General features: G+C 46.2%; 1 protein-coding gene across 3 annotated transcripts in view; it reads left to right on the top strand.

Annotated features, from left to right (window-relative positions):
* CHST15 (carbohydrate sulfotransferase 15) overlaps positions 1 to 21,442 on the top strand; it is a 79,673-nt gene that overhangs the window by 38,056 nt on the left and 20,175 nt on the right. The gene's annotated exons all lie outside the window — the stretch shown is intronic.

The raw sequence follows: 21,442 nt of genomic DNA, 5'->3' as shown, positions 1-21,442 counted from the left end.
AAGTGTTATTTGATGTGTGCTTGCTGTATATCAGTTGTGTTCCACTGTGTCAGTAGAGGCCTTGGTAGATTGGCTGTAATCCCCATCTCCCAATAACCAGGAACCCCATCATCCTGACTTTGTTCAGCGTATCAAGTACAACTCTGTAAGACAGGTGTGGGGAACCTTTTTCTTGCCAAGGGCCATTTGTATGGGGGAAAAATCCTTAGGGGGCCATATGTAAAAATGTATTGTACAAATTGTCCTGCTGCAGCCATCCTACGCTCCGGCGCCTGCCGCTGAATAGGACTGACAGTCTCTGGCTGCTGTTGATTAAGAGAAATCCCCTGTACTTCACTCCCGGCAAAGCCGCCAGGCAGGTGGGTGGGCCACTCAGACCGGCTACTGGGGCCGCATACGGCCCCCGGGCCTGAGGTTCCCCACCCCTGCTGTAAGGTATCCAAATAAGATACGATTATAAGAACCTCTCCTCAGCTAGATAGGCAATTTATGTAAAAATGTATCGGGGGAAATTTACTAAAGGAAATTTGTAAAAAAATAGGTGTATTTGTATCCAGAAATACACTTATTTTTGACATTTATTATCCCGAAAATACGGCAATTCGTTTTCGTATTGATAGCACATCAATACGACTATGAATTGCCGTATTTTCGGGATAGTAAAGGTCAAAAATAAGTGTATTTCTGGATACAAATACACCTATTTTTTACAAATTTCCTTTAGTAAATTTCCCCCATCATTTCTATTTAACAATTCTATTTAATGATTCCTGTTTCAGGAAGTGGATATTTAGGGGGGTATTCAATCAAGGCCGATATTTCCTGACAGGCGAAATATCGTCTGTCCGCCATTCAGTGCTGCTGTTACCGACAGCAATGAAGAGTGTCAGATTCAACTTAAAGTCGGATCTGTTTTGTCGGAAACAGCTGCGGATTGTCGAATTCGCGGCCGTTTCCGACACTTTGCGGACTTCCTGACACTCTGCAGTTTTTATATTGACTGTAGATGTACTGTTGGGTTAGACGAGAAAACGTCCAGGATTCCAATTATCGGGACGGAATCCCAAACTGAATACCCTCCATAATATGGGTAGGTGTGATCATTTTTGAGGTGGGTACAAACAAAGCTGGTGTAATGTTTCTCAGCACCCTAGGCAAAACCCACACTGCCACCAATACCCATCCCCTCAATTTAGAATGGCGGTGGCATCTAAGAAGTTCCACTCGCATTAAGGGTCTGATTCAGTAAACTCTGCCCGTCCGAAAGCCCCCCCCCCCCGCGCGCGCCTGAATCTTGTTGCTAACACATCCCCTCACATTCTAAACTAAACTGACTTTTATTCCGTGAGCAGATCGTTGAAAAGGGGGCGGACACTGCCAACATGTGATGACAGCCGCCAATCCTGAGCAGGCATTGCCATGCCTGCATGTGTAGGGGAATGCCCAGAGTTTTTATGAGACGCCCCATAAAACGCTGGGCCACCGCCATTCCACCCCTCCTGGAGAGAAAGGCTTGGTGGGTGTGAAACTCGCCAAAGTCATTTGCTCCTGCGGTTTGAGCATGCGCAAAACCGCCCCCACCATCGAAAACTGGGCCAAATTCGGTTGATTCGGTTGATTGGGTGGACCATTAGGTATCATACTCAAGGAGTTTTAAATAGCTAGAACTCATTGACACATGACCTGCATAGTAGTAGTCAAGCAGTTGAGCAAAAGTCAACAATGTGGTTTTGATTCCCCCAGTAACGGCAACGCCACCTCTGGTCTGTTCCATACAGAAAGTTGCTGAGAGCATTGTTGGAGAAAGTAATATAAAACAAAACTGTGTAATAAATGACCAGTCTAAAAATGGCACGCTGCTGGAAACATGGGGGATTATTCTGTGCCAAATCCTGGCCTTAGTGCATTGCTTCAGGCAAAGTCACACAGCAGATGTGATCCGTGACAGAATCCATTGTTACCGTGCATTGCAAATGTTTCTCCAGAATTCGGAGGAAAAGGGGAAACCCAACTCTTCTGTGAGGAAGACAATGAATGATTTTCTGTGGCTTAACCCCTTCACGACATTTGACGTATATATACGTCATGGCCGGGAAGTACTTCCCGACCGTTGACGTATATATACGTCATGGCTTAAAACTGTCACTGCGTCTAGAGACGCAGTGACAGAGGGACGATGTCTGCTGTCCCTGACAGCAGACATGTCCGTGCATGCCCAGGGGGGGCGGCGATGCCGCCCCCCCGTCGGCGATCGCTGTGATTGGCTGTTCATTGTGAACAGCCATTCACAGCGTTTTCTGTGTCACCGGCGAATAACGTTCGCCGGTGACACGGGATCGGAGGTGATTGGTGCTGTAAAGTACAGCACCAATCACCGCGGGGTGTAAGGGTGACACTGGTGTCACCCCACCTCACCCCTCCCGCCCCCAAAGGCCGTGATTGGTCCGTCGGACCGACGGACCAATCACAGCCATGGAGGGGGGTTTAAACTAACGGTGACTGCACTGCAGACGCCATTCCGGTCTGGAATAGCGTGCAGTGCGGTCACCGTGCCCAGCTGCCGCCTATACTGACCAGAACCCATCCAAAATACTTACCTGATCATTGATATTGTGACATCTTGTGACATCCTGTGACATCTTGTGCTGCTGCGATTTATTAGATAGAGAGAGAGTTAGAGAGAGAGAGATAGAGAGAGATAGAGAGAGATAGAGAGGCCTAGTGCTATATTTTGTGCTGCTGCAGTGTGATAGAGCTATAGATAGAGAGATAGAGAGAGATAGAGAGAGATAGAGAGAGAGAGAGATAGAGAGAGAGATAGTGACAGATTGTGCTATATATTTTTTATATAACTGAAAGAGATAGAGAGAGATAGAGAGAGATAGAGAGGCCTAGTGCTATATTTTGTGCTGCTGCAGTGTGATAGAGCTATAGATAGATAGAGAGAGATAGAGAGAGATAGAGAGAGAGAGATAGAGAGATAGTGACAGATTGTGCTATATATTTTTTATATAACTGACTGCTGCCCCCCCTTTTGTGCTGATCAGTATAAATTAACTGATCAGCAACTTTTTGGGGGCGCAGGTTTTTTTTTATATATAGATATACCTGTCACTGCTGCAGTGTCATAGAGTGATAGATAGTGAGAGATAGAGAGATATAGTGACAGAGAGTGATAGAGAGTGCTAAATTTTGTGTCTGCTGCCCCCGCCTTTTGTGCTGATCACTATATCTGAGGTGATCAGCAACTTTTTGGGGGTACAGAGGTTTTTTTTTTTATATATACCTGTCAGTACCACCAAAGGTTGTGCACCTGCTGCCCCTCACTGGTAATCAGTGTCGCATCACTGATCACCTTTTTTTATTTTTTGTGAGTGCTGTGGGGTCTTTTTTACATTTTTTTTTTTACACACACTGTGATTTTGTGTGTGTCCTGTGGCCACTGTGCGCTGATCAGTGACGTACATCACTGATCAGCTTTTTCGGCACAGGGTTGATCTATTTTTTTTTTTTTTTGGATCAAATTCCTGTTGCCTTTGAGCGCTGTTCAGTGACGGACGTTACTGACCAACATCTGTGCTCAATTTTTGGCGCAGGACCTTTTTTTTTTTTTAACCCCTTCCATTTTTTTTTTTTTAACCCCTTCCATTTTTTTTTTTTTTTGAACCCTTCAATTTTTTTTTTTTTGTATTTTTTTTTTTCTGCACTACATACACACTACACACTACATACCCCCCGGGTTGAAATAAAGTTTGTACCCCCCCTACACTATACACGTGTTGAAACATTTCACTACCAGTAACACAAAAATATAAATGGCATCCCAAATGTCATCCCAAATGTCGTCCCAGTCATCCAGGAGAATGTATTCGGTGGAGGAGGCATATGCCATGCTTGCCTCTGACTCTGACACAGCCAGTGAGGCAAGCGGGGAATTTGAAGGATTTGTCTTAAGCTCCTCTTCCTCCTCTGATGATGAGGGACCCCCTCAAAGACGCCCCCGTAGAGCAGCTGAGACCCCCCCCCCAATAATTGATCTCGTATGGACCCCACCACCAGACAATTTTGAGCCCCAGGTTCCTGAGTTTTTGGCCATCCCAGGAATCCAATTTGATTCAACAGGTCTCAGAGAAATTGACTTTTTCAAATTATTTTTCTCTGATGATTTTATAAATTTAATGGTGGACCAAACTAATTTATATGCCCAGCAGTTTATTGCTCAAAACCCCACGTCATCATTTGCTAGGTGGACCCCTGTAGATGCAGTAGAGATGATGACGTTTTGGGGTCTGGTGTTACATATGGGCATAGTAAAAAAGCCACAAATTAGGCAATATTGGAGTACAGATGTTCTGTACAGCACCCCATTTCACCGTATGGCCATGCCCCGGGCTCGTTTTGAGGCAATCCATAAATTTATACATTACACCGATAATGCACAGTGCCCACCCAGAGATGATCCCACCTTTGACAGGCTATACAAAGTCAGGCCGGTCATTGATCATTTCAGTGCCAAATTTGCAGAGCTATACATCCCTGATAAATGTATTAGTATCGACGAGTCCCTTATACATTTTAAAGGAAGGGTTAAATTCCGCCAGTACCTTCCCAGTAAGAGGGCAAGGTATGGCATAAAAATGTATAAGCTGTGTGAAAGCACCACAGGGTACACCCACAAGTTTAGGGTATATGAAGGGAAGGATTCAAGAATTGAACCACCAGAATGCCCCCCCTCCCTCGTAGGTGTTAGTGGAAAAATTGTCTGGGATTTAATGCACCCCTTCCTGGATAAGGGTTATCACCTCTATGTGGATAACTTTTACACCAGCATCCCCCTGTTTAAGGCCCTTGGTTCAAGAGGTACAGCAGCTTGCGGTACTGTGCGCAAGAACCAAAGAGGCCTCCCCAAAACGCACATTGCCCAAGTACTAAGAAGGGGTGAAAGCAGGGGAATATGCACCGAAAATATGTTGTTGGTCAAATATAAGGACAAGAGGGATGTCCTTATACTGACAACAATTCATGGAGACAGTACCACCTCCATCCCTGTACGAGGTACCAGTACCCACACCTCAAAACCAAATTGTATCCTAGATTACAATAAGTACATGGGCGGAGTGGATCTTTCAGATCAGGTACTGAAGCCGTACAGTGCCCTGCGGAAAACAAATATCTGGTACAAGAAGCTGGCCGTGTATATCATCCAGATGGCACTGTATAACGCTTACGTGCTATTCCGTTCTACCGGCCAGAGGGGGACATTTATGCACTTTCAAGAGGAAGTCATAAAGGGCCTAGTATTTGGGAACCAGCAGGCAGAGGGCCCCAGTACTTCTAGTACTGGCCCCCGTATTGTACCAGGGCAGCATTTTCCCAACGAAATCCCCTCCACTGCAAGAAAGGGCAGGACACAAAAAAGGTGCAAAGTTTGCTATAAAAAGGGAATAAGAAAGGAAACTATTTTCCACTGTGAAACTTGCCCCGACAAACCCGGCCTATGTATGAAGGAGTGTTTCAAAATATACCACACATCTATGGATTATTAGGTTCATCATTTCACCGTGCTTCGGGGGTCTTGCTAATGCCATATAGCACCCACCATTCATTCCACCAGAATCTGAGCTGCAAAATCCAAAAATCACTCCTTCCCTTCTGAGTCCTGCCATGCACCCAACTGGTATTTTTTGGTCACATGTGAGGCATTGCCGTACTCGGGAGAAATTGGGGCACAGACTTTGGGGTGCTTTGTCTCCTTCATTCCTTGTGAAAATGAAAAATTTTGAGCCAGAACTGCATTTTTGTGTAAAAAAAATGTAATTTTTCATTTTCACAGCCCAGTTGTACCACAATTGGTGAAACCCCTGGGGGTTTGAAATGTACACTATACCCCTAGATGAATTCCCTGAGGGGTGTACTTTGCAAAATGGGGTGACTTGTGGGGGGGGTTCCACTGTATTGGTAATGCAACATAGCACCCACCATTCATTCCACCAAAATCTGTGCTCCAAAATCCAAAAATCACTCCTTCCCTTCTGAGTCCTGCCATGCGCCCAACTGGTATTTTTTGGTCACATGTGAGGCATTGCCGTACTCGGGAGAAATTGGGGCACAGACTTTGGGGTGCTTTGTCTCCTTCATTCCTTGTGAAAATGAAAAATTTTGAGCCAGAACTGCATTTTTGTGTAAAAAAAATGTAATTTTTCATTTTCACAGCCCAGTTGTACCACAATTGGTGAAACCCCTGGGGGTTTGAAATGTACACTATACCCCTAGATGAATTCCCTGAGGGTTGTACTTTGCAAAATGGGGTGACTTGTGGGGGGGTTCCACTGTATTGGTAATGCAACATAGCACCCACCATTCATTCCACCAAAATCTGTGCTGCAAAATCCAAAAAACACTCCTTCCCTTCTGAGTCCTGCCATGCGCCCAACTGGTATTTTTTGGTCACATGTGAGGCATTGCCGTACTCGGGAGAAATTGGGGCACAGACTTTGGGGTGCTTTGTCTCCTTCATTCCTTGTGAAAATGAAAAATTTTGAGCCAGAACTGCATTTTTGTGTAAAAAAATGTAATTTTTCATTTTCACTGCCCACTTGTATCAAAATTGGTGAAACCCCTGGGGGTTTGAAATGTACACTATACCCCTAGATGAATTCCCTGAGGGGTGTACTTTGCAAAATGGGGTGACTTGTGGGGGGGTTCCACTGTATTGGTGCTTGGGGGGGTCTTGCTAATGCGACATAGCACCCACCAAAATTCCACCAGAATCTGAGCTGCAAAATCCAAAAATCACTCCTTCCCTTCTGAGTCCTGCCATGCACCCAACTGGTATTTTTTGGTCACATGTGAGGCATTGCCGTACTCGGGAGAAATTGGGGCACAGATTTTGGGGTGCTTTTTCTCCTTCATACCTTCTGAAAATGAAAAATTTTGAGCCAGAACTGCATTTTTGTGTAAAAAAATGTAATTTTTCATTTTCACTGCCCACTTGTATCAAAATTGGTGAAACCCCTGGGGGTTTGAAATGTACACTATACCCCTAGATGAATTCCCTGAGGGGTGTACTTTGCAAAATGGGGTGACTTGTGGGGGGGTTCCACTGTATTGGTGCTTGGGGGGTCTTGCTAATGCGACATAGCACCCACCAAAATTCCACCAGAATCTGAGCTGCAAAATCCCAAAATCACTCCTTCCCTTCTGAGTCCTGCCATGCACCCAACTGGTATTTTTTGGTCACATGTGAGGCATTGCCGTACTCGGGAGAAATTGGGGCACAGATTTTGGGGTGCTTTTTCTCCTTCATACCTTCTGAAAATGAAAAATTTTGAGCCAGAACTGCATTTTTGTGTAAAAAAATGTAATTTTTCATTTTCAATGCCAACTTGTATCAAAATTGGTGAAACCCCTGGGGGTTTGAAATGTACACTATACCCCTAGATGAATTCCCTGAGGGGTGTACTTTGCAAAATGGGGTGACTTGTGGGGGGGTTCCACTGTATTGGTGCTTGGGGGGTCTTGCTAATGCGACATAGCACCCACCAAAATTCCACCAGAATCTGAGCTGCAAAATCCAAAAATCACTCCTTCCCTTCTGAGTCCTGCCATGCACCCAACTGGTATTTTTTGGTCACATGTGAGGCATTGCCGTACTCGGGAGAAATTGGGGCACAGATTTTGGGGTGCTTTTTCTCCTTCATACCTTCTGAAAATGAAAAATTTTGAGCCAGAACTGCATTTTTGTGTAAAAAAATGTAATTTTTCATTTTCACTGCCCACTTGTATCAAAATTGGTGAAACCCCTGGGGGTTTGAAATGTACACTATACCCCTAGATGAATTCCCTGAGGGGTGTACTTTGCAAAATGGGGTGACTTGTGGGGGGGTTCCACTGTATTGGTGCTTGGGGGGTCTTGCTAATGCGACATAGCACCCACCAAAATTCCACCAGAATCTGAGCTGCAAAATCCCAAAATCACTCCTTCCCTTCTGAGTCCTGCCATGCACCCAACTGGTATTTTTTGGTCACATGTGAGGCATTGCCGTACTCGGGAGAAATTGGGGCACAGATTTTGGGGTGCTTTTTCTCCTTCATACCTTCTGAAAATGAAAAATTTTGAGCCAGAACTGCATTTTTGTGTAAAAAAATGTAATTTTTCATTTTCACTGCCCACTTGTATCAAAATTGGTGAAACCCCTGGGGGTTTGAAATGTACACTATACCCCTAGATGAATTCCCTGAGGGGTGTACTTTGCAAAATGGGGTGACTTGTGGGGGGGTTCCACTGTATTGGTGCTTGGGGGGTCTTGCTAATGCGACATAGCACCCACCAAAATTCCACCAGAATCTGAGCTGCAAAATCCCAAAATCACTCCTTCCCTTCTGAGTCCTGCCATGCACCCAACTGGTATTTTTTGGTCACATGTGAGGCATTGCCGTACTCGGGAGAAATTGGGGCACAGATTTTGGGGTGCTTTTTCTCCTTCATACCTTCTGAAAATGAAAAATTTTGAGCCAGAACTGCATTTTTGTGTAAAAAAATGTAATTTTTCATTTTCACAGCCCAGTTGTACCAAAATTGGTAAAACCCCTGGGGGTTTGAAATGTACACTATACCCCTAGATGAATTCCCTGAGGGGTGTACTTTGCTAAATGGGGTGACTTGTGGGGGGGTTCCACTGTATTGGTGCAACATAGCACCCACCATTCATTCCACCAAAATCTGTGCTGCAAAATCCAAAAAACACTCCTTCCCTTCTGAGTCCTGCCATGCACCCAACTGGTATTTTTTGGTCACATGTGAGGCATTGCCGTACTCGGGAGAAATTGGGGCACAGATTTTGGGGTGCTTTTTCTCCTTCATACCTTGTGAAAATGAAAAATTTTGAGCCAGAACTGCATGTTTGTGTAAAAAAATGTAATTTTCCATTTTCACATCCCAGTTGTACCAAAATTGGTGAAACCCCTGGGGGTTTGAAATGTACACTATACCCCTAGATGAATTCCCTGAGGGATGTAGATTGCAAAATGGGGTGACTTGTGGGGGAGGTTCCTAACTTTTAGCACTTATGGTGCCTAGAAACCTACATGGTGCCTAAAAAAAAATCTCATAAAAAGGAGGCTCCAAAATCAAGTAGGTGCTCCTTCTATTATGAAGCCTGTGGTTTGGTCAACGTGCACACTAGGGCCACATATAGGATATTTTTGAAAACAAAAGAATTGGGGGAATCAATTTTTAGTCACATTTCTCTAGTAAAATCTACTGTATTCGTTAGAAAAATGTATTAAAATTGAAACTCTGCAAAAAAAAAGAAATTTTGAAATTTAACCTACACTTTGTTTTAATTCCTGTGAAACACCTAAAGGGTTAACAAACTTCCAAAATGCTGTTTTGAATACTGTGAGGGGTGCAGTTTTTGAAATGGCATCATTTATGGGGGTGTCTCACATACAAGTCCCTCAAAGTCACATCAGAACTGAACTGATCCCTAAAAAAATCAGTGTTTGAAATTTTCTTGAAAATTTGAGAATTTGCTATTCATATTGTAAGCCTCCTAGTGTCCAAAAAAATTAAAAGGAAGTTGAAATAATGATGGAAACATAAAGTAGACATATGGTCTATGTTAGTTATTAACTATTTTGAGTGGTATGATTATTTGTCTCACAAGCAGAAAATTTAACATTTTGCAAATTGCTAAATTTTCCATTTTTTCACGATATTTTGGTATTTTTCACAAAAAAACACAGACTGTATCGACCCAAATTTACCACTAACTTGAAGTACAATGTGTCACGAGAAAACAATCTCAAAATCACTGGGATAAGTAAAAGCAAAAAAAAGTTATCCCCACTTAAGTGAGACATGTCAGATTTGAAAAAAAGGGCTCTGTCATGAAGGCACAAACTGGCTCTGTCATGAAGGGGTTAATAAACCTAGTAAAAAGGTTCCCCAGATCAAATAAATTAGCATATATAGAAAGGAAGGTCCTAATTCAGCACCCCCTGCTATCGTGGGAAAATCACTAATCGGTGACCTTTTTTTCCTGCACATTTGCGCCCAGCATAGCGCACATTTGAGATTTCTCAAACTACAGTCACATTATAAAAAATGTGACCGCAGTCTGAGTAACGGCGAGGGGCGTCAATGTGTCTGATGCTGATGCGAGCTGGAGAATGGGGGCTCTGCACACACAGCTAGGCATGGGGCTTACCATTGTTATGCGTACGCATCTCTTTTCTGCGGTGTGTTTGTATTTTTCAGCATGTTGGTGAAAGCAGTCACAGTTTTGCGTTTTAAGCTAGACTGCAACTGATACTGACTCAGGCCCAACGTCTACAAACCCCAGGGAGCACGTACCAGTTATACATACAAATATAGTGTCATTGAACAAAATGCCGGTAGTCCCAGGAGTACGGCAGCCTGTGAAGCAGAGATAGCAGCAATGTAATAGGTGCTGTCAAAGGCAGTAGGACGGGTAAAACTCTTTTAGATCAAATCACTGACCTTGATTTTTAGTAGGACTCAGACATATGAATGTCTGAAGCTGCCAGACTTACTACATTATACCGATGCACGTATCTACGTGAGTATCCCTGCAACTGAGTGCTTAAGCATTACCCCTCTCATCAAATACACTACTAGTCCAGAATCAGGGGGTGTGGATCGTTTTATCGACCACACTTAGGTCGACAGTCATTAGGTCGACACCGTTGGGTCGACATGCAACTAGGTCGACAGGATTCTAGGTCGACATGGTTGAAGGTCGACAGGTGTCTAGGTTGACATGGGACACGGTCGATATGTGTTTAGGTCGACAGGTTGCGAGGTCGACATGGGGGTTTTTTCACTGTTTTTTTACCCCAATGTCGACACAGTCGACATGGACACAGTTGGAAGTCAACCGCAGCCCCTCCCACCATTATTCTCCCACCACACCCTAGTGGATGGTAGGGCATGAAATACCGCCTGTCGGCACATGTCGGCTCAAAAAACAGTGAAAAAGCCCATGTCGACCTAACCCTTGTCGACCTAATCCTTGTCGACCTAACGCTATGTCGACCTTGTCCCATGTCGACCTTCAACCATGTCGACCTAGAACCCTGTCGACCTAGGGTGCATGTCGAACCAACGGTGTCGACCTAATGACTGTCTAAGTGTGGTCCATAATACAACCATATACCGAATCAGGCCCATAGCTGATAAAAAGCTGATAATGAAGTGGGTGATAACATGACCAAGGTGCCCACGATGCATGCCAAGGAGATGTGTACTTCATTGGAAAACTTTACTGAATCCAGCAACAAAACCACTGCGCCATAGGGCAGCCTCTGTGTATGTGTAAAAGTGGGAGCAGCAATTCCTACCAGACGGACTGTCTGTGTAGGGAAGTTACAGGTGCAGATGTTCAGTCTGGCCACTTCTCCTCTTCTCCCCTAGAAGGGCCGCACTCTGCTGTGCCATGTAATAAATGTATAAGACCAGTTAGATGAAGTTGGCAGGTGTATGGAACATGACATCAGAGTACAGGCAGAATAATCATTCACAGCTGGCAAAATGCTGCGTTCCATGTAACAGGTATTGAATGATGAATGTAAAGGAAAATCTGGGGGAGAACTGGATGTTCCTAGAAAAGGGAATTTATCTTGGTAACGTCTAACGTAGAGTTTCCAAACTCCGATGTGGAAAGCGGCACAATTACTTCCATAGTGGAAACGTGTTAAATAATGGGAATGAGGGAAAAGGCTTATATATTCCTGGATGGTACTCTAAAAAGCTGCCTTAATATTTTAAATGTATGGAAGGAAGGGGTGACACCCCCCTCATTGTCAGGTCAGCCTGTATCAGTGGAAAAAGAGTCTCTGACAAAAATCACCATCTCCATTGACCCTGGCGAGCCGACATAGGAAGAGATGACTGACCAGGGTTTGGAGATGACGCTCTCGTCCATCACAGCCTGATTGACAGAAGAGTATCATCTGCTTCTAGGAGCCAACCCTGGAAGAAGATCAGGTTGCAGAAGGCAGGGCTTCCGGTTGCTGTCCCAAGTCTCTGGTGCTGAACTGACTGAAGGAAAGATTGACCGTTTGTGCAGAGTATACCACATACACTAGACTATGCTTTACAATTGGCAGCTCAGCTTATTACAACAGCCTGTCACAGCTCTTCACATGGCAGGGTAATCCAAGGTCAGATGAGTTACTCTACATCACAGGTCTATCACCGGCCGGAACCCTACTAGGGTGGTTTCCAACAGGGACCAATGAAAGGAGGTTTAGACTTAACTACAATTGGCCACACAGGTTGCTGACTTACTTACTGGGTTTTTAGTAAGGAGCTGGTACACACTGATGTTGGAATAGGCATATTGAATATAATACATAGCAGTCAACAGATTGAGTTGGGACGAGGAGCAGGGCAGGACAGGAATGGAAAGACGGGGGGTTGGCGGGGACCAGGAACAGAACACAGGTGACAGGAACTGGGATCAGAATTTCACAGGAAGCACTGAGGCTACACACTGGGGTTAGGTATTAGGGCCTGCGACTAGTCAGTGCTCAGATATTCCCTTTTATAGGAAGGAGACTCCATTTTTGCTCCATATTTGACCTCTTCGGCGGGCATTTTAAACCGATCCCTAGGAGAGCTGCCGCTGTCTGTTCAACAGAGAGAGAGAGAGACACCAGCAGGAAATAAAACCGCCTGGCACCAAGTCTGCTGACGGACCACTACCTACAGCAGGACCACAGTGAGCTCTGAGTTCCGGCACGGTGTGACATCCTGTTATTGAAAGAAATGAGTGTGTGCGTGTGTGGTTATAGTATTGAGAAGATCTAGTATCCCAGGGGCCCATTGAATATTTGCGATTAATTAATTAATTAAACAACCATTAGCCGCGAAAATTAAGAATTCCCCGTATGTATCACAGAGGAGGATATTCGGATACCTGCTGCAATTCCTCCTGCCCCTTCAGCAGCCGCATCCCCCTTCAGTTTTTATGGGGGATGCAATGCTGCCCAATGTATCAATATCGGGCAGCATCGCATCAGGCACTGGGGCTACTGCCATTCTGAGATGGCGGTAGCCCATTGTACAGACCGCAATGCTGGTGGGGGGCAGTGTGGTCCGCATGGGTCAGCTCTAACACCCACAACACCCGGCAAAGCAGATCACAGGGACATACTGTACATCACACCGATAGCATTGCATATTGCAATATGTTCCTGGGAGGTATATTGCATATACGATCCTATGGTAAATGGGCCCCCTAGACTTCTGAACTGTGACTACACCCTTGGTCCCTAATTATAAGATTTTACTGGGTACTTGTGTATTATAGCGGCGCCCCATGTACATCGCGCAATGTTTTTATCGAATCGCATCGCATGCCATGCACCCGATGGCATGCTATGCGATGCGACACGATTTTTGCCCCCTATGCGATGAAACATTGTATAAGCACTCTAAAGGGTGCTTTTAAGCACCGAAATGGGTGCTTACAATGTTAAATGCACCCCCACGCCACCCCCCCCCCCACTATAAACGTGAACCCGAAGTGTGGCGAGCGCAGCGAGCCCGTGAGGAGCGGCGGTACGCGTCCTCCGACCTTTTCATACCCCCACTATGCACGTCAGCGTGGAGCTGAGAACAGAAAGTGTGGCGAGTGCAGCGGATACCTGTGAAGCCCGCAAGGGGACGCGGATACCTGTGAAGGTATCCGCGTCCCCTAGCGGGGCTCGCTGCGCTCGCCACACTTTCTATTGTCAACTCCACGCCGACGTGGATAGTGGGGGTATGAAAAGGTCGGAGGACGCGTACCGCCGCTCCTCGCGGGCTCGCTGCGCTCGCCACGCTTCGGGTTCACGTTTATAGTGGGGGGGGTGGCGTGGGGGTGCATTTCACATTGTAAGCACCCATTAGGGTGCTTATACAAATTTTAATTGCATCGCATCGCACTGTATGGCATTGTATAACATTGCGCGATATCGCATCGCATACATGCCTTATGGTAAGCGATGCGATGGGCGCCGCTATAATACACAAGTACCTTTTACTGTATGTAGAGCAAGGGAAATATTCGTGCCCAAAATCACACTGCAATATGAAATTATAATGGTGGAATGTATGAGGGAGCACCTGCATGGACAGGGGCTCTAAGAGGGGCCCTTCAATGTGTTCACTTCAGTGTCAGAACTCTACTGACCCACATGTGTGGTCCCCATTGTCAGGGAGGGTTCTGTATAGTTCTATATATCCATAGCATAGTTTTCCATTGATTTGTGGGAAAGACTAAAGTCTGCAGACTTCGGGTCAGATGCACTTAGCTTCAAAAGTGATAAAATAGAGAGTGATACACAACCAACCAATCCGCTCTTGCCTGACATTTTTCAAACACAGCCTGTGACATGGCAGTTAGGAGATGATTGACTGGTTCTTTATCACTCTCCATTTTATCACTTGAAGCTGTTTCCCTGCACATGTTTCTGCCCACACAGCATAGCTAGACAGGTGGACCTGGTGGGTGTTATTGATTTGCTAGTCGGTGCCTGGGAGGAGGTATAAGCAGCTGGTCATGTGTTGGGGGCGGGGCGACTGGTGCCGAGTTAGTGGCTGTTTAGATGACCACAGTAGCTAACCAGCGTCATGGTTGCTGGAATAGTTTTGCCTGTGTGGTGGCTAGAACCATGGGTCTAATTCAGAACCGGTAGCAAGGCTCCAATTTTTGCCGATGGACAAAACCATGCTGCACTGCAGGTGGGGTGGATGTAACCTGTACAGAGAGAGTTAGATTTGGGTGGGGTGTGTTGAAACTAAAATCTAAATTGCAATGGAAAAATAAAGCAGCCAGTATTTACCCTGCACAGAAACTAATATAACTCACCCTAAAGTTGTAAAGTGTGCTGCAGAAAATGGAAATGCAGCGATTCCTTACATAAAACAAGAGGAGCCTCAGTAACTGCTCTATGGACACCCTGTAGTCTGCTCAGTGTACAGGAGATCTGTGAAAAGGAAGTGGTCACTCTTTTATTAAAACCCAGAATGCAGACGCACTAGAAGAAAGGGATACAGGTCGCAGTGCACAGGGAAATTCCAGCTGAATATCTTCCTGAGATCTCCTATCACCACAAAGGTGGAACCAGTGGCGTAACTATAGTCCTGCAGCCCCCGCGGTGGCGGGGAGTCGCTTAGAAGGTGAGGGTGCCGGGGGGGTGTGGGGGGGGGGGCTGCGGGGCTATCGTTGTTACCCATTGCGTCTCCCTGGGACCTGCTGCCGGCGAATCAGTCTGCGGTCCGGCTCTCCCTGCTCTCCCGGCTTCCTCATAAACTGTCTGCAGTATTGGGGCGGCCATTTTCCGCGTGACATATTTTTTGTGGCAGCAGGAGCAGGGAGAGCCGGACCGCAGACTGATTCGCCGGCGGCAGGTCCCGGGCAGACGGCAGCGGGGGTGGGGGTGCTGTCAAGATTTGTGGTAGGTGGGAGCATAGGCGAATCTAGAATTATGGTAATGGGTGGTCCCAGAACTAGAAATAACAGCAGGGGGACCTTTGCTCGGCGCAGCCGCGCGGCAAAAAGGGGGCGTGGCCCCATGGAAAGGAGGCGTGGCATCACAAAAAGGGGTGTGGTATTACACTTTAGACCATACACGGTAATGCCCATTACACATTTTAGCAAACTCCGTAATACCCATTACACATAATGCCACACGCCGTAATGCCAATTACACTTTAGGCCACACACCATAATGCCCATTTCACATTGTGCCACACATCATGATGTCCATTACATACTATATAACAAACCGTAATGCCCATTACATATTTGCCACATAAGTGCTGCTTACCTACGTGCTCATTGCTAGGGGGTTCTTGCTTGATGGCACCATAGTACCCATTACACATGATGCCGCACACCATAGTACCCATTACACATGATGCCGCACACCATAGTACCCATTACACATGATGCCGCACACCATAGTACCCATTACACATGATGCTGCACACATAATGTCCATTACACATGATGCTGCACACATAATGCCGCTTACACATGATGCTGCACACCGTAATGCCCCTTACACATTAAGCCACACATTATGCGTAATGCCCCCACATACTGCCACATGTAGCATCCCTTAAGCAATGCCCTCAAAAGTGCCACTTACTGTAAATTTTTATATGAGCCTTCACTGCTGCTGCAGGGAGAGATGTAGAGCGGTGCAGCTGCTTCTATGGCGAGAGGAGGAGAGCGCAGCGCAGAGCACGCTCCCACTCCCCTCCTGGTGTCCCCTCTAGCCGAGTGGACATTTGAAATATTATGCACGCTGTTGTGCGTGACGTCGGGGGAGCACACCGGGCGCCGGCACCACATGATTAAAGGGGGGCAGGCTAAGGTGAAAGCGGGGATAAGAATTGGAGCGGAAGCTGCAGGGGTGACAGTCATTGACAGCTGGGCAGAGAGCAGGGGGCTGCCCGGCTGTATTCAGAGCACTGCAGGTCATGGCTGTTTGAAATAATACCCCTTTCACAACAGAAAATGCAGGGATTTACCCGGGAATGTGGTACCATGATCATGCAGGGACATTCCCAGGCTGAACCCTTATACACCAGCCTAGTCCCTGCATTTTCTGGTGTGAGGGGGAGAGACAAACACTCCCCTCTCCCTACACCTCTTTAACCAACAAGCTATATCTTCGGAACCAACTGACCCATTTACATGAGACCAGTATCATATTGAAGAACTTTTGAGTTGGCTTCGAATGATTTTTGGTCCTGTGAAACTGGGCTGTTTGGTTCCAGAGAAATCTGCCCTCAAAGAACATAAACAGTCATGAAATGACATTTAAGAAAAAAAACGGTTTAACCTCAATATCCCTGGAACCAATTAACCCATATGGATCCAGCCTGGTATCAGATTGAAGGCCCGGCGATTTGGGTTTGACTGACATCCACCTTGAGCTTCAGTGATGCAGAAGGGGGAACTGGCAGCTGTTGAACTGGATGCGGGTCGGAATTAGCGGGTCCCATGTTATCCTATAGGGAAAACGTTCCAGCTTTGCCTGGCAGTATCTCCGGTTCCCAGGGGGCTAGAGACACGGGACTAGGCTCGTTGGAAAGCCCCATCCCTCAGCTACAAAATAGACTAATGGGTGGTCCTGTGCACCCCTGGACCACCCCCTATATTCGCCTATGGGTGGGAGGCTATTTCATAGTTACTCCGCTGGGTGGAACAAACCAAATCATGGGAAAAGGGTGATCTGTGAAATGTCTCAGAACAGTCACTGTAGTACTGAGATCGCAGTTGACTTTTAAAAAATGATTGGACTCTCAGCGGAAACATGGCAGACAACTAACATCTTCAGGTATCAGAGTACAGGATTGTACTGTGCTAACATCTGCAGACTGCCCAGTGACGTAGCTGGTTATGTAGGTAATATGTCATATTGTTTTGACAGTATGTTATGCTGTTAAACCTCAACAGGAAAGCTGGTCACTTGGTGGAAATGACAAGCATTTCCTCTGCTAATTGGCAAGCAACAAAGTAATCTCTGGGAGTATCCGACATTACGGCGATCCCAAATCCTCCTGTGATGTCACTGTGGAAAACTCAGCGTCACCACTGTCTCATCTACTAATAAAAGAACTGAAATGACTAAACATGAACAATATTGTTAAAAGCATACATATTATTATACAGAATTATGCGTGCAAATTTTATTTGCTGAGCTTTCCCCAGAGAAAGTACCTGTATAACCTAAAATCAGGCAATCGGAGGAAATCAGGGCCTGGTTCTCATTTGGAAGTAAAGCAAAAAGCAAAACTTACTGCCATCCCCCCCCCTCCACCGGCTACCGCAACGTTACTAATTGCATATGCTTTAACATATGCAATTAGTATAGCAACAGGCAGATCTTGCAATAACAGCTGCTCATTGCAAACCAGCCGGTAGTGGGTGAGCGGGTCCCCAGCGGCTCCCCCTCCCTCCCTTACCCGGCTGCTGCTGCGCGTGGGCTCCGCCTCCTTCTCCCTGCACCTGGAATAGGATGTACACTGCAGAGAGGAGGAGGTCACTGGTCCCGGCAGCACAGCATTGTGCTGCCCAGACACAGGTGAGGGGGGGTCGGTGGGGGTCCGTGCGGGGCGCTGCTAGGTCGCGTTGCTTTTGCTGGTGTCACCGCCTGCAGTGAAGACCCAGCATGCTGGTTTTCCTGCATAGCAAAGACCCAGATAACAGGGTTTTTACCACATTTTTTTTATTTAGAGCATCCCGCACTTTATATCTGGAACAAACCATGTTGCAATGCAGGGGGAGAAAATATATTTATATTTTTTTCTGTGCTGGGTAATGATGGCTGCTTTTGCATGTAACCCACAAATGCTAGACATCTTTGTTTTTACACTTCAATTTAGATTACAGTTTGTACAAACCCAACCTACTGGAAATCTAACTCTTTTTGCACATTACGTCTGCCCCATCTGCAGTGCAGTATGGTTTTGCCCATGTGCATTTTTTATTTTTTTTTGCTTTACCTCCCAGTTAGATCAGGACCTCCGTCAATTATATCTGATTAGGGATCACCATCCGTGTGTTTACCATCGATGGGGTAATGACAAGTGAACATTGATGGTTGCAGGGTCATTAGGTCGACATGGGTAAGGTCAACATTGAAAAAGTCGCCGTGTTTTTTTTTAAACCGGAATGTCAACACATATACACTAATACGTAGCACCGCGTCCACTCGCATGTGCTCTCCATGCTTCGGGCACACTGCCTCGCTACGCTTGGCACACTAGTTTATTTGCCCACCACGCCCTAGTGGATGGTAGGGCATAAAATACCGCCTGTCGGCACATGTCGTGTTGACATGGACACCGAAACGTACCACCGCGCCCCCTCTGGGGCCTTTGTGTGTTTAGAAATATAAATCAGACATTGTGCTCTGAGTGGGGTCAGCAGGACTGTGTGCAGCATATCCGGTGTCTTGCTGACCTTGGCAGACATTCACAATCATTCCGTGACCGATGCAGAATGTTGCGCCTCCAGTATTGTGCCAAACTTTCCATTATGCCCGCATTTGTGCTGTCACTTTCTGGGCAGCCTGAGATTTTACCCGATGTCTATTAGGAGTTACGGCTCCACAAGCAGCAAATAGATGTCCTTGTGTCTCCTCCGTGTCTCTGTGTTATGTAGTTGTGGTGATTTATATCATTCACGATGGTTTGCACTTCTGACACACTTGTATTCAAAGGGTGACATTTACTAAGGTGTGTATTCTCACATGTGATGTTGCTATGGGCAACCAATCAGAATCTACTTATTTATTTAGCACCCTCTAGAAGATAATAGACAGGATCTGATTGGTTGCCTATAGCAACATCACACGTGAAATAGAATACACATCTTAGTAAATTTCCCCCAAAGTCTTTCCTTTTTTTTAAATCGCAATATCCAGGTCTTCTAAAAAATATTATCTTTATCATCATTGCATGCTATTAAAAAAAAAAGAGAGCAGTTAAAAATTTGGCAATGTAACTTTGTGACCCTAGAAATGTGAGGAAGTTACTCTGTACGATTATACTTTTCAAAACTAAAATCAGGAAGGTTATGTCAAGAGGGTGTGTCACTCTGACCAAAGGGAGTATCTAGCCTCACATGTGGGTGTGTCTAACCTCACATATGGGTGTGTCTAACCTCACATATATGTGTGTCTATGCTTAAATGCTTGTTGTTGAGAGATATTTCTATTTAACATTAGTAACCATATATTTTGGGAAGTTTTGCTAGTATTGAGAATTACTAATATTGCAGAATATGGAGTTTCTTGTTTGCAACTGTATATATACGCTCTCAGGTGTCTTAGCTTTGCGTGTATTCCTAATGGGAAAATAGTGGGCTGCCAACATCCGATGATGTCAGTTGCCCACCCCCAGCAAACTCGTCACGTCACATTACCATGAGAGCACCCAGCGTTTACATGGGTACCCATACCTCCCAACTCTGCCAGGTCTGCAGGCGGGGCGGTGCTGCTGCGCGCCGCACGCGCGCCAAAATTTTCGGGGGGGTCGTGGCCTAATTTGGGGGCGTGGCCTATACTTGCGGCTCTCCAGTAAGGCCACGCCCCCATTTTGCCGCTATGGCAGAGGCTCTGTGAGCCTCTAGCCATGCCCCCAGCCCCCTGGCTGCGGGAATAGACGCTGCGCGCATGCGCACAGCGTTTATTCCCCGCTGCTTAGCAGCTGACAGGGGGACTCCCAACAGCCCCCCCACACCGCGGGACACTGCCGCCCGCGGGTGGGACAGCGGGACAGGCCCTGACAATCGGGACTGTCCCGCTAAAATCGGGACTGTTGGGAGGTATGGGTACCCCCATGAAACCCTGGGCATTTCCATGGTTGTGACTATCCACCACCACCTCACGCAGTGGTGGGTGCGAGCGCCTGGCAAACACTCCGATCGCCGTGGCCGCTCGCATCTAGCGCATTCACACATGCGCAGAAATGCGCATGCGCAATACAAAAACATGGCGCACCGTAAATTTGCAACAGTGTGCATGGGCTGAAGCAGCCAATAGAGGCATCCCAGAGAGAGGGAACACCTCCCAATGCGACTGCCATGGGTGACTGGCAGGTCGGACTTCCAATAGGAAGTCACTGACGTCACAGTGAAGCCAGTGCAGTCTCACAGACTACATCTGGCTTCACTTATTCAGAGCACAGTGGCAGATTTTACCTGGGGGGGAGGGGAGCTTGGCTCACACGGTAATATCTCTTGTGCCATATTATGCCTTACACAGTAATGTCCCTTGCACCATATTATGCCTCACACGGTAATGTCATTTGCACCATATTATGCATCACACGGTAATATCTCTTGTGCCATATTATGCCTTACACGGTAATGTCCTTTGCACCATATTATGCCTCACACGGTAATATATCTTGCACAATATTATGCCTCACACGGTAATATCTCTTGCGCCATATTATGCCTCACACGGTAATATATCTTGCACAATATTATGCCTCACACGGTAATATCTCTTGCGCCATATTATGCCTTACACGGTAATGTACTTTGCACCATATTATGCCTCACACGGTAATGTCATTTGCACCATATTATGCCCTACACCAGTGATGGCTAACCTTGATACTCCAGCTGTTGTTGAACTACACATCCCAGCATGTCCTACATAATTTTTAACATGGCCAAATAGCAAAACTGTAGCAGAGCATGCTGGGATGTATAGTTCAACAACAGCTGGAGTGTCAAGGTTAGCCATCACTGCCCTACACAGTAATGCCCCTGACACCATATTATGCCCCTTCAAAGAATGCCACATTACCTGCTAGTTGTCAAGGCTTTGATGATGTTGCCATTGCGACCTCTAGCTGCAGCTCCGATTCCAACACCCCCACCCACACTGGTCAGTGGTTACGGCA

Source organism: Crinia signifera, chromosome 6 (assembly GCF_055691185.1).
Source record: "Crinia signifera chromosome 6, ASM5569118v1, whole genome shotgun sequence".
Classification (NCBI taxonomy): Eukaryota; Metazoa; Chordata; class Amphibia; order Anura; family Myobatrachidae; genus Crinia; species Crinia signifera.
Note: the sequence above shows the minus strand (reverse complement) of the source record. Positions and strands in the feature narration are given on the sequence as shown.